This window comes from Canis aureus, chromosome 21 (genome assembly GCF_053574225.1).
Source record: "Canis aureus isolate CA01 chromosome 21, VMU_Caureus_v.1.0, whole genome shotgun sequence".
In the NCBI taxonomy this organism is placed as follows: Eukaryota; Metazoa; Chordata; class Mammalia; order Carnivora; family Canidae; genus Canis; species Canis aureus.
In genome coordinates this window covers 32,995,422-33,008,071 of record NC_135631.1, presented here as the reverse complement: position 1 = coordinate 33,008,071, position 12,650 = coordinate 32,995,422, and the positions used below count along the sequence as shown (strand labels likewise).

General features: G+C 38.8%; 1 long non-coding RNA gene across 1 annotated transcript in view; it reads right to left on the bottom strand.

Moving 5' to 3' along the window:
- The window catches only part of LOC144292885 (uncharacterized), a 31,927-nt gene that overhangs the window by 6,474 nt on the left and 12,803 nt on the right, over nt 1–12,650 (bottom strand). The window contains exon 2 of the long non-coding RNA XR_013360268.1: nt 413–736. This is a non-coding gene — a long non-coding RNA (uncharacterized LOC144292885). The remainder of the gene's footprint in view (nt 1–412; nt 737–12,650) is intronic.

The following is a 12,650-nucleotide window of genomic DNA, read 5'->3' as shown; positions in this document are numbered from 1 at the left end:
GAGACATATTCTCAGGACTGCAGGTATCAGTGCTGAATATAATTTTTTTAAATGAATATTCTGGAAATACATCATCACTCTCACTGAAGATCCAGTATCAAATTAGAAATATGACTTGGGTGAAAGGCTAAAGAGCTTTGGATTACGAAGCTAGAGTAGCACCCAATAGGGGGGACTGGGTGGGGGTTGTGAATATTTTCTAACACCTGTTCAGAGGCACATACAATAAAATAAATTTCCTTAGGCAAACTCCAGACAGATGGTGATCGAGCTGAAACATCAAAGTAACAAGGGCACATGTATAGAAACCGCTTGATTCCTGAGACGGGTATTCATTCAGGGTTACTGTGGAAAATCTAGAAAGTGATTATTAGCGTATTCTTTCTCCGTAGTACAGGCTCAGGGAACCTACCTCTCATGTCCTCGGGGTGTGGGCCCCCCCCCTTCTCCTTTGAGATGTGCTCTCCTGGGAAACCTCATTCACGAGTGTGGTTCTTGTTTCGCTCTATGAAGGGATGACTCTCATGCCCCTTCCTCCAAGATTGAGTCCCTTTCTGAATTCCAGATGAGGCCTTTTCTCTGGTGACTCACAGCACTTCAGAGCCATGACTTTCCCAAGGGAGTTTCTTATCCCCTCCTACCTCTGTCGTTCCCTGGCACTCAGCTTTCAGCCCCTCCTGTAATCCTCAGTTCTGAGGGTAGCACAGCCATCTCCACAGTCACGTAAGAGGAAATCCTGAAAACAATGGGGAAAAAGTCCATACTCTGTAGAAGTTTTCTTTAAGTGATTTTTTCAGTAAATAATCAGGATTATTATAGTTATGTAAGGTGTTCAAAACTTGTGGACAGAGCAAGACTCATGATAATACACAAAGATTGACAAATATTAAATGAATGCACTCTAATCCCCACACAAAACCTGTTCTTGCAAGTCTTCACCCCAGTACAAACTCTGATGTTTGCCTCCCCGGGGCAAGGGCTGATGGGCACTTGACCTTTTTGGTTTGACAAAAAGCCATTAAACCAGACTTCTGCCTTCAGAGAGGATTTTCTAAATCCTTTTCTTTTTTAGCATTTCAAGAACCAAGCCTGGAGGGCTCGGCTGAAAACATTCTTCTATATTATAGGAAAGAAACAATTGAGTCTAAGGTTTTCTGTCCTATGTTGGAAAATCCTCATGGGGATTGAGGAAAAAAACAGAAGTGTGAGAGAGAGAGATAGGGAGTTCCACATACAGGGTTCAGACCTCAGAATATTCAGAGACTTAGGGTTCACATCTACACAGATAAATTTTCTCCCTTGAGGTTTCATCAGAGTGTGGTATAAGGCCTAAAATTAAGGCCCGCTGTTATGTGTTCCTTGATACATGGGAAAATGGAGAGGGACTTGAATGGCTTAACCACACTTCCCCTCCCCACTCTGGGTAGAGTCCCTTAGCCCAAACACTTGTGTATCACAAGGACTCGGTTCACCTCCTACTTATACTCATTCCAGTTTCCTGGAAGCTCCTATATTATCCAAATAAGCCTCATCATTCCTCTGTGGGAAAGAGAGTACCTCACTCTCCTGATAATGCGAAGTCTGCCTCCCACAGGACCTGGTGCAGCACCCCCCCCCCCCCCCCCCCGTGGCCCTGTGTGATAGGTGATACTCTCTTCTCCATACTAGGAGTACATGGCACTACTAACTGTTGTCAGTCTCTTCCACCCCGCATTGGGTGTCTCCATAATCCTAGGAAGAGAATCCCTCCCTTTTCAACGGAATGAAGAGCTAGCAATTAAAACACAGAAGCATATTAATCCTATACCAGGTTCTCACATTGCTTCTAAAATTATTCGTAAAATATGTGTATTTGATCATATTTTTCCCTGGCTGAAACCACTGGGATGGTTGCTTGCTGATGTCTTTCAGTTGGATTCTTAGCAAAGCTCACAACATCTTCCATTTCCTGCCTCCATCTCTCTCTACATATTTCATGATATTTTGTTTCCTCTCTTTGCTTCAGCCACTCTGAGTTTTCTTTAATTTTTTGAGGACATACTAATTTTCTCCCCTTCCACGTCTCTGGATACAACCTTCCCTCTGCATCCCTATCATGAGCAAATCCACATGTACTTCTCATTCAGAAATCAGATGAATTATTAATGGTTTAAGAAAGTCTTACTTTGAAGCATCAGACTAAGTCAAGCTGCTCTGTTAAGCACTATCAAAACTTCTAAACCTCCTTTTATTTGATGTTATTTATTTTAGGGATATGTTCACCCCTTCAATCTCAAATTGTAAGACCAAAACGACAGGGCGGAGACTATGTCTGTCTTGTTCACAGCTGTATGCTCAATGTTTTGCCTACAGTAAGTTCTCAATATTTAATATGCATTGAATTATGACTGAAAGAATATATGATATCCTATAGAAGGGAAGAGAAATGATTGATGTTTTAGGAGCTTAGGAACAAGATCATCACGGACAAAAGCAAAGAACAACTAGGAAGCTGGCATCACAGGATTCAGAGCCAGAGCTACATTGAAATACTTCTCTACCCTTCTTAGCAAATCCAAATATTTTTAAATGATACTTTTTCTGCAATCTCAATTTCTTCTCTCTTCCTGATATTCTTACTGAGAACACGGCTTTTGCAAATATTCCTATTAACACGTCTCCTGGTTTTCTTTCTCTTCAAGCTCTTCCCCTTTCCCTTTTCCATCTCCCCGCCTCCAGCCGCCAGAAGCCATTTAATTAAACACCTCTCTACCCTAAGTTTACATATTTACTGGCCTTTATTGCAGCTTCTTTTCTGAGAGGTGAGGGAGGCCAATTCTTGGTTATCACATGTTGGTTTATTATTCATTATCCACTTGAAATACAATTAGCTAAAATATGTGTTTGCATTGAAAAGCAGAGATTTAAAAAACTTCAATTCCCCTTTGGTTACTTTTTTAATGTACTGTTATATCAATTTTAGAGTAGTATTGCTATGCATAATAGCAATACTAATATATATATATTATATCTTAATTGTTATTCATCAAAGTTTTGAATATTATAATTTACAGGTATAATTCTTTTATTTTCACATACTTTAAAAATTAATAGGGCAAGAACTTTATTTTTTTTTCATTTGTTTTTACTGAAGTTCGATTTGCCAACATATAGCACAACACCCAGTGCTCATCCCATCAAGTGCCTCCCTCAGTGCCTGTCACCCAGTCACCCCGTACCCGCCACCTACCTCCCCTTCCACTACCCCTTGTTCATTTCCCAGAGTTAGGAGTCGCTCATGGTTTGTCCCCTCTTTAATTTTTCCCACTCAGTTCCCCTCCTTTCCCCTATAATCCCTTTCACTATTTCTTATATTCCCCGTATGAGTGAAACCACATGATGATTATCTTTCTCCGATTGACTTACTTCACTCAGCATAATACCCTCCAGTTCCACCCACGTTGAAGCAAATGGTGGGATTCGTCCTTTCTGATGGCTGAGGAATATCCCATTGTATACATAGACCACATCTTCTCTCTCCATTCATCTGTCGATGAACACCGAGGCTCCTTTCACACTTTGGCTATTGTGGACATTGCTACTGTGAACATTGGCGGGGGGGGGGGGGGGGGGGGGCGTGCAGATGTCCTGCCGTTTCACTGCATCTGTATCCTTGGGGTAAATCCCCAGCAAGGCAATTGCTGGGTCATAGGGTATCTCTATTTTTAACTCTTATTTTTAACTCTTTGAGGAACCTCCACACAGTTTTCCAGAGTGGCTGCACCAGTTCACATTCCCACCAACAGTGCAGAGGGTTCGCCTTTCTCCACATCCTCTCCAACATTTGTTGTTTCCTGTCTTGTTAATTTTCCCCATTCTCACTGGTGTGAGGTGGGATCTCATTGAGGTTTTGATTTGTGTTTCCCTGATGGCAAGTGATGCAGAGCATTTTCACATGTGCTTGTTGGCCACCTCTATGTCTTCTTTGGTTCATGTCTTCTGCCTATTTCATGCCTGAATTGTTTGTTTCTTGGATGTTGAGTTTAGTAAGTTCTTTATAGATCTTGGATCCTAGCCCTTTATCTGATGTGTCATTTGCAAATATCTTCTCCCATTCTGTAGGTTGTCATTTAGTTTTGTTGACTGTTTCTTTTGCTGTGCAGAAGCTTTTTATCTTGATTAAGTCTCAATAGTTCATATTTGCTTTTGTTTCCCTTGCCTTCATAGATGTATCTTGCAAGAAGTTGCTGTGGCCAAGTTCAAACAGGGTGTTGTCTGTGTTCTCCTCTAGGATTTTGATCAATTCTTGTCTCACATTTAGATCTTTCACCCAGTTTGAGTTTATCTTTGTGTCTGGTGTAAGAGAAAGGTCTAATTTCATTCTTCTGCATGTGGCTGTCCAATCTTCCCAGCACTATTTATTGAAGAGACTGTCCTTTTTCCAGTGGATAGTCTTTCCTGCTTTGTCAAATATTAGTTCACCATGGAGCTGAGGGCCCATTTCTGGGTTCTCTATTCTGTTCCATTGATCTCTGTGTCTGTTTTTTTTTTTTTTAAGATTTTATTTATTTATTCATAGAGACAGAGAGAGAGAGAGAGAGAGAGAGAGAGAGAGGCAGAGACACAGGCAGAGGGAGAAGCAGGCACCATACAGAGAGCCTGATGTGGGACTCGATCCAGCGTCTCCAGGATCACGCCCTGGGCTGCAGGCGGCGCTAAACCGCTGCGCCACCTGGGCCGCCCTCTGTGTCTGTTTCTGTGCCAGTACCACACTGTCTTGATGATCACAGCTTTGTAGTACAGCTTGAAATGCGGCATTGTGATGCTCCCGGCATTGATGTTTTTTCTCAATATTCCCCTGGCTATTTGCGATCTTTTCTGATTCCACACAAATCTTAAGATTATTTGTTCCAACTCTGTGAAGAAAGTCTGTGGTATTTTGATAGGGATTGCATTGAACGTGTACATTGCCCTGGGCAGCATTGACATTTTCAGAATATTTATTCTTCCAATCCATGAGCATGGAATGTTTTTCCATCTCCTCGTGTCTTCCTCAATTTCTTTCAGAAGTGTTCTGTAGTTTTTAGGGTATAGATCCTTTACCTCTTTGGATAGGTTTATTCCTAGGTACTTTATGCTTTTGGGTGCAATTGTAAATGGGATTGATTCCTTTATTTCTCTTTATTCAATCTCATTGTTATTTATAGAAATGCCACTGATTTCTGGGCATTGATTATGTATCCTGCCACTCTACCAAGTTGCTGTATGAGTTCTAGCAATCTTGGGGTGGAGCCTTTTGGGTTTTCTATATACAGTATCATGTCATCTGCAGGGCAAGAACTTTATAGCAATATTTTCACAATCCAGGATATATGACTTTCCAGATTACATGTTACTAAAAAGAATGTTTGCACTTTCTAATTAAGATATAGGGGGAAAAAACTTTGAGTGCAATACAAGCCCATACATACACAAACACACCAAGGCTCTCCTGTTGATTAAATAGATAATAATAATTCTCTATCTTATAATAAATTCCCAAATTGAGATTAATATTATATATCCAAATCTTGCTAAAAAGAATCTTATGCTTAATGGAAATCTGTGGTGATATTCATATTTTTGCATGCACTATGAAGGAAATTTAACTGATATCATCTGTTTGCTCATCAAGACCTGCCAAGTTATCTTCTTTCTTTGAGTAAACTGAGAACAAATGATTAGGGATCTGATGCCATACCATGCAAGACTCCTTTTTTGTGCATGTACTGTTTATTCCTTCAGATCCATAAGTTTCTACAAACTGTGTCCCACATACATAAATGCATTCTGAAAGGAAGGGGAATTTTTAAAATCCAGAGTATCTACGTGCATTCCATGCTGAAAAATCACTGTTAGTACAATGTGTATGTGTTTTAAAACAGTTGGACACTTAAAAAAGTCTTGGCTTTTAAGATAATTACTATATGTAGAGCCATTTCCATCTAGGGTTGAATATGTGAAACAATCAGCATTGTATTTTTAATTTGTCAATAACACATTGTTCAGAAAATAAAGAATATAATGTTTACTGAAGAGTCAATTTTTTTTTGGAGGGAGGGAGACAAAGGGTTTTTAACTGGGAACTTTGCATGTAAAGATTGTGGTTTTTTTTTTCTTTATCGTAAGTGTACTCTTTAATCTCCACTCTCTATTTTCCTCCATCCTCCACACACCTCCCCTTTGGTAATCATCAGTTTGTTCTCTATAGTTAAGATCAGCTTTTTGGTTTGCCTTTCTTTTTTCCCCCTTTGCTTGTTTTTTCTTCCTTTAAGTCCACATATGAGTGAGATCATATATTTGTCTTTCTCCAGCTGACTTATTTCACTTAGCATTATACTCTCTATCTCCATCCATGTTGTTGCAAATAGCAAGATTTCATTCTTTTTTATGGCTAAAAAATATTCCATCATGATATATATATATATATATATATATATATATATATATATATATACACACACACACACACACATATCTTTATTCACTATCAATAGACACTTGGGTTGCAACAAAATCTTTAATGAAAGAGGGGGAAAAAAAACCAATACCACAGAAATACAAACAATTATAACAGAGTATGATAAAGACCTATATGTCAACAAATTGGACAATTGAGAAGAAATAGAAAAATCCCTAGAAATGTATAACCCATCAAAAATGAAGCAGGAAGACATAGGAAATTTGAACAAACCTATCACCAGCAATGAAATTCAATCAGTAATCAAAAAACTCCTGAAAAACAAAAGTTTGGGACCAGACAGCTTCACAGGTGAATTCTACTGAATATTTGAAGAAGAGTTAATATGCATTCTTTTCTCAAACTATTCCAAAAAATACAAGAGGATGGAAAACTTTTGAATTCATTCCATGAGGCTAGTATCACCCTGGTACCTAAACCAGATAAGGACACCACAAAAAAAAAAAAGAAATATACAGGCCAGTATCTCTTATGAATATAGATGCAAAAATCCTCAACAAAATATTAGCAAAGTGTATGCAACAATATATTATTATTATTATTTTTTTAACAATATATTTTTTAAAAATCATACACATGACCAAGTGAGATTTATTCCCAGGACGATGGGTGGTTTAAGATTCATAAAAAAATCACTGTAATACATAATATCGATAAGAGACAGGATAAAAACTATATGATCATTTTAAAAGATGTAGAAAAAAGCACCTGACAAAGTACAACATCCATTCATGATAAAAACCCTCAGAGTGGGAAGTATCAGAAAGGGAGACAGAACATGAAAGACTCCTAACTCTGGGAAACGAACTAGAGATGGTGGAAGGGGAGGTGGGCGGGGGGTGGGGGTGACTGGGTGACGGGCACTGAGGTGGGCACTTGATGGGATGAGCACTGGGTATTATTCTATATGTTGGCAAATTGAACACCAATAAAAAATAAATTTATAAAAAAAAGATAAAAAAAAACCCTCTGGAAAAAAAAAAAAAAAACAAACAACCCTCTGCAACATAGGTCTGGAGGGAAAATACCTCAACATGAAAAAGGCCTTACATGAAAAACCCACAGCCAACATCATATTCAATGGGGAAAACTGAGAGCTTTACTTTAAGATCAGGAACAAGACATAGATGTCCACTCTTATCACTTGTATTCACACAGTACTGGCAGTCCTAACCACAGGAGTTAGACAATATAAGAAATGAGAGGCATCCAAATTGGTAAAGAAGTAAAACTCACTATTTGCAGATAACACACTATATATAGAAAATTCTAAAGACTCTACCAAAAAACTACCAGAACTTATCAACAAATTCAGTAAAGTTGTACAATAAAAAATCAATGTACAGAAATCTGTTGAATTCCTATATACTAATAATGAAGCAGCAGAAAGGGAAATTAAGAAAACAATCCCATTTACAATTGCACCAAAACCAATAAAATATCTAGGAATAAATGTAACCAAAAAGGTAAAAGACCTGTACTCTGAAAACTGCAAAATACTGTTGAAAGAAATTTAAGATGATGCAAAGAAATGAAAAGGTATACCATATTTATGGGTTGAAAGAACAAATATTCTTTAAATGTCTACACTAACAAAAGAAAGCTACAAATTTAATGCAATTCCCATCAAAATAACAACAGCATTTTTCAAAGAACTAGAATAATCCTAAAATTTGTATGGAGCCACACACACACACACACACACACACACACACACAAACTCAAATAGCCAAAGCAATCTTAAAAAAGAAAAACAAAACAGAACTCGAATTTCAAGAGTTCAAGTTATATTACAAAGCAGTAGAAATTAAAATAGTATGGTACTGGCATAAAAACAGACACAAGGATCAATGGAATAGAATAGGAAACTCATAAATAAACCCACAATTATATAGTCAATTAATCTTTGACAAAAGAGGAATGAATATAAAATGGGAAAACAGTTTCTTAAATAGTATTTGGAAAATTGAGCAGTCACATGCAAAAGAATGAAACTAGACTACTTTCTTAAACCAAGATTTCATTCTTTTTTATGGCTGCCCATAAAAAATAAAATTTTGTGTATTTTTTATACATAAAAATAAACTCAAAATGGATTAAAGACCTAAATGTTAGACCTGAAACCATAAAAATCCTCACAGAGAGCACAGGTAGTAATCTTTCTGAGTTGGGCCATAGCAACATTTTTCTAGATAGGTCTCCTGAAGCAAGGGAAATAAAAGCAAAAATAAACTATCAGTACTACCTCAAAATGCAAAGCTTCTGCATGGAAAAGGAAACAATCAACAAAACTAAAAGGCAACGTGTGGAATAGGAGAAGATATTTGCAAATTGTATATCTGATAATAGGTGAGTATCCAAAACATATAACGAATTAATACAACTCAACACCCAGAGAAACGAATAATCCAATTCAAAAATGAGCAGAAGACCTAATCGGACATTTCTCCAAAGAGAACATCTAGGTGGCCAACAGGCACACGAAAATATGTTCAACGTCTCTCATTTGCAGGGAACTGCAAATCCAAATTACAATGACCTATCACCTCACACCTGACAAAATAGCTAAAATCAAAAACACAAGAAACAAGTGCTGGTAAGGATGTGGAGAAAGGGGAACCCTCTGCACTGTTGGTGGGAATGCGAACTGGAGCAGCCACCCCGGAAAACTGTATGGAGTTTCCTCAAAAAATTAAAAATAGAACCGCCGTATGATCCAGGAATGTCACTACTGGGTATTTACCCTTGAAATTCAGAAACACTAATTCCAAGGTATACATGCACTCCAATGTTTATTGTGGCATGATTTACAGTCCTCCAATATGAAGAGTCAAATATAAAATCAGTGTAAGTGTACTTACAGTCGGAGCTCCTGCCCTGCATTTGGTAAGTTCCACTGTGGCCTTTGTCCACTTAATCCTAGTATGCTAGTTGTTTTAGTACTTGTCTGATTCTTTTTTGTGAGCAAGATGCTTACTATATTCATATTTATACGTCTATATTATGTAATGCTATCCTCAGTACACATAAGCTTATTATTTGTATTGAACCTGGTTTATGGATATTACAAACTGAAGTTGTGGAATTCCCAATTTTCTGCTTCTCATACTGTGAGTGAAATAGAATGAGACTCTCCCATTCATCTCCCTCATTAAAGGAATTAGCGACTCTTGTACCCAAAGGAGAATACCTGTTCCACAAAGTGGTGTTTGAGGTTACCTTGAAAATGGGAAACCAAATATTTTTGAGGACTTTACCTTATTTTTAACAAAGGGCTGAATGTAGAAGGCTGTTCATTAGCATACTTCCCAGAGAGTGTACATGGTGCAATGTCCTTGTTGGGTGATTAGTATTAAAATATATTATGAACTATGTCATTTTAGAAATCAAACTGATAGGTTAGTCAGACTCTTAAAATTATTTTATGTGGTTCATTTTAATATTAGTAGAAAAAATGGTTTACTTTTTAAAGACTTATTTATTTATTTATTTTAGACAGAGAGAGAGGGGGGTGGCGAGCAGGGTGGGAGGGGCAGAGGAGGAGAGGGGATCTCAAGCAGACTCTCTGCTGAGGACAGAGTGCTCCCTTGAGGCTTGCTGGGGGGCTCTATATCATGACCCCTGAGATCATGACCTGAGCTGAAATCAATAGCCAGCTGCTTAGCTGAGATACAGAAGAAATAGTTTTAATGAAGACTACATGCTTGTATTTAAAGAGTTTTCATTTATTGCTAAAAGCTTATCAATTTTATAAATGTTTTTAACATGTTATAGAAACTTTTAACATCTTTTTAATCTTAAAGTTCACATTATTATCATTTACAGGAAACCAATACTTTCAGTCCTTAAATTTTATATCTAGTGCTTTTAAAAACTATATAATTACTCTTACTACTCCTAACTTCTAATTTTTACCAAGTACATTTAAATTATATTCAAATTGGGTTATTAAGTAAATCAAGATTTCGATGGATGAAACTGAAAGATATAAGGATACTAAATAAGTGGCATATTTGGTTGTGACAATAAATATTTGCGATATTATTGCTAAGGCATAAAGAATGTCATGAGAGCCCCCCCCCCACCCCAAAGCTGACAAGAATGATTTATGACTCTTAGAGGAAAATGCTCCTGAAAATAGTAATTCTGTTCTGGAAAGAAAAAAATGGAAGGTTTTTTTCCTGTCTTTTTCATTGCTTTCTTTTCCCCTTTTTAAGAAGTAGCTAGAAAATAGTAAGTTTAAGAGAAGAAGCTAATTTAGGAAGAAGAAAGGCTATTAGGCTGAAACATTTTGAATTGCCATCAAAAGTTTTCTAATTTGCATTCTTTTTCCTTATTTGGTGACCCTCAGATTTAGCTTTTAGAGCAAAATCTGGCAAAGACGGGAAAGTAGTAAGCGGAATTTACTACAAAACTCCTTTAAAAGTTAGCAGAATGTGTCTCTTTTTATAAGTAGCAGTATTATTTGATCTCACAGAGCATCTCCTGTGGGTCCTCCGGAGTGTGTTCCCTCCTTCCTTTCTTTCCCGCCCCCGCCCCCCTGTGCCCACGAGGTCTCTAACACCCGAGGGTCCGCAGCGCCTGGCGCCGAGACGCTGTCCCCATCGACCGCGGGGGCTGCAGGGACCCATCAGCGCCGGCTCCTGAGGACGCGGGACATTAATTCCACTGTCTTGTGCCGTGAGGCTGGGAGAGCTAAGTGGGGGGAAAAAGTTTCAGATTTCTCCTTCTTTTACTTAACCTGCCTTCAGCCCTCAGGGAAGAACAGTAGCCAGGGCGGGGCCGGGCGTGAGGCCCTTTGCTGGGGGTGCAGGCGGAGCCTCTGGCCTGCACGTCCTAGGGGCCCCGCATGGGTTTGTGGGAGCCGAACCCCAGCGCACCCCAACATAATCCTTCTGAGGAAGGCTGTGGTCCCAGACACCTGGGATGCTTCTTAGGCCTGCCACGCCGAGACTCCCAGCTACAGGCAGCTGACCCTCTGCAGCTGAAGGAACCGGGTGTCTAGATACGATATAAATAACCATAGATTTAACGAGAGTCTTCCTTTTTTTTTTTTTTTAAAGATTTTATTTATTTATGATAGTCACAGAGAGAGAGAGAGAGAGAGAGGCAGAGACACAGGCAGAGGGAGAAGCAGGCTCCATGCACCGGGAGCCTGATGTGGGATTCGATCCCGGGTCTCCAGGATCGCGCCCTGGGCCAAAGGCAGGCGCCAAACCGCTGCGCCACCCAGGGATCCCTAACGAGAGTCTTCCTACCTCTGGCTCATATTTAAGCAAATACACAAATAGAACAAATCTTCAGAAAGAGGAAATGCAAGATAGCTTTATACAGCTCCACAACGGAATGTACCGGCGGAGAAATTGCCGCCTGGCAGAGGCATCTTTCAAAGTGTATTGGAAGCAGAAAACCCCAGATCTACCCAAGCAAATGCAGAGATCACTAAATCAGTAAAAGTCCAGGTGAGGGAACACACAAATGAAGTCTGAACTGTGACTGTGTGTGTCCTGGGTGGGAGGGTGCGTGTGGCAGGGAAGAGCGGAGATTTACGGTTTGCTTTAAATGCCCCAGTAGAAAATAAGTGGCTATTACATTTACAAAGTGAAGGGAACCATGTAGACAGACACTCCGCAATGAAGACAATTATTTTCTTTACATCCATCTAGCTAAGTGTTCTGAATGTTCCTGAATGGGGAAGTTTCCGACAGAATGACTATATACTTTTTTCTATTTTGCTTTACCTCTCTCTCTGCATGAGAGTACTACCAAATACTGTCCTACGAACAAAATTATTACTAGTGTGTGTACACGTGTAATCTTAGTATTTATAAAGTTCTGGTTAAAGAACACCTGTTCATATATTTTTACCTAGTGATAGGTTTTAATCATAATTTTTATGCACTAGGGAGCCGGAACGGGTAAATAAGACCATTTCCATGTTCTACACTAAATCACTACACTACACAACTGCTGTATACTCATTTTTTTCTTCTAATGGTGCCAAGTCCTGGATGGGGAAGGATATCTATGAAAATAAAGCACACATCACATTAACGGTATTGTCACCTGTATCACCAAAAACATATAGAATTCCCTACCCCCTCTCTTAGAATGCTGGATACTGGTTCCCAGAAGATCTTTTGTCTGCTAA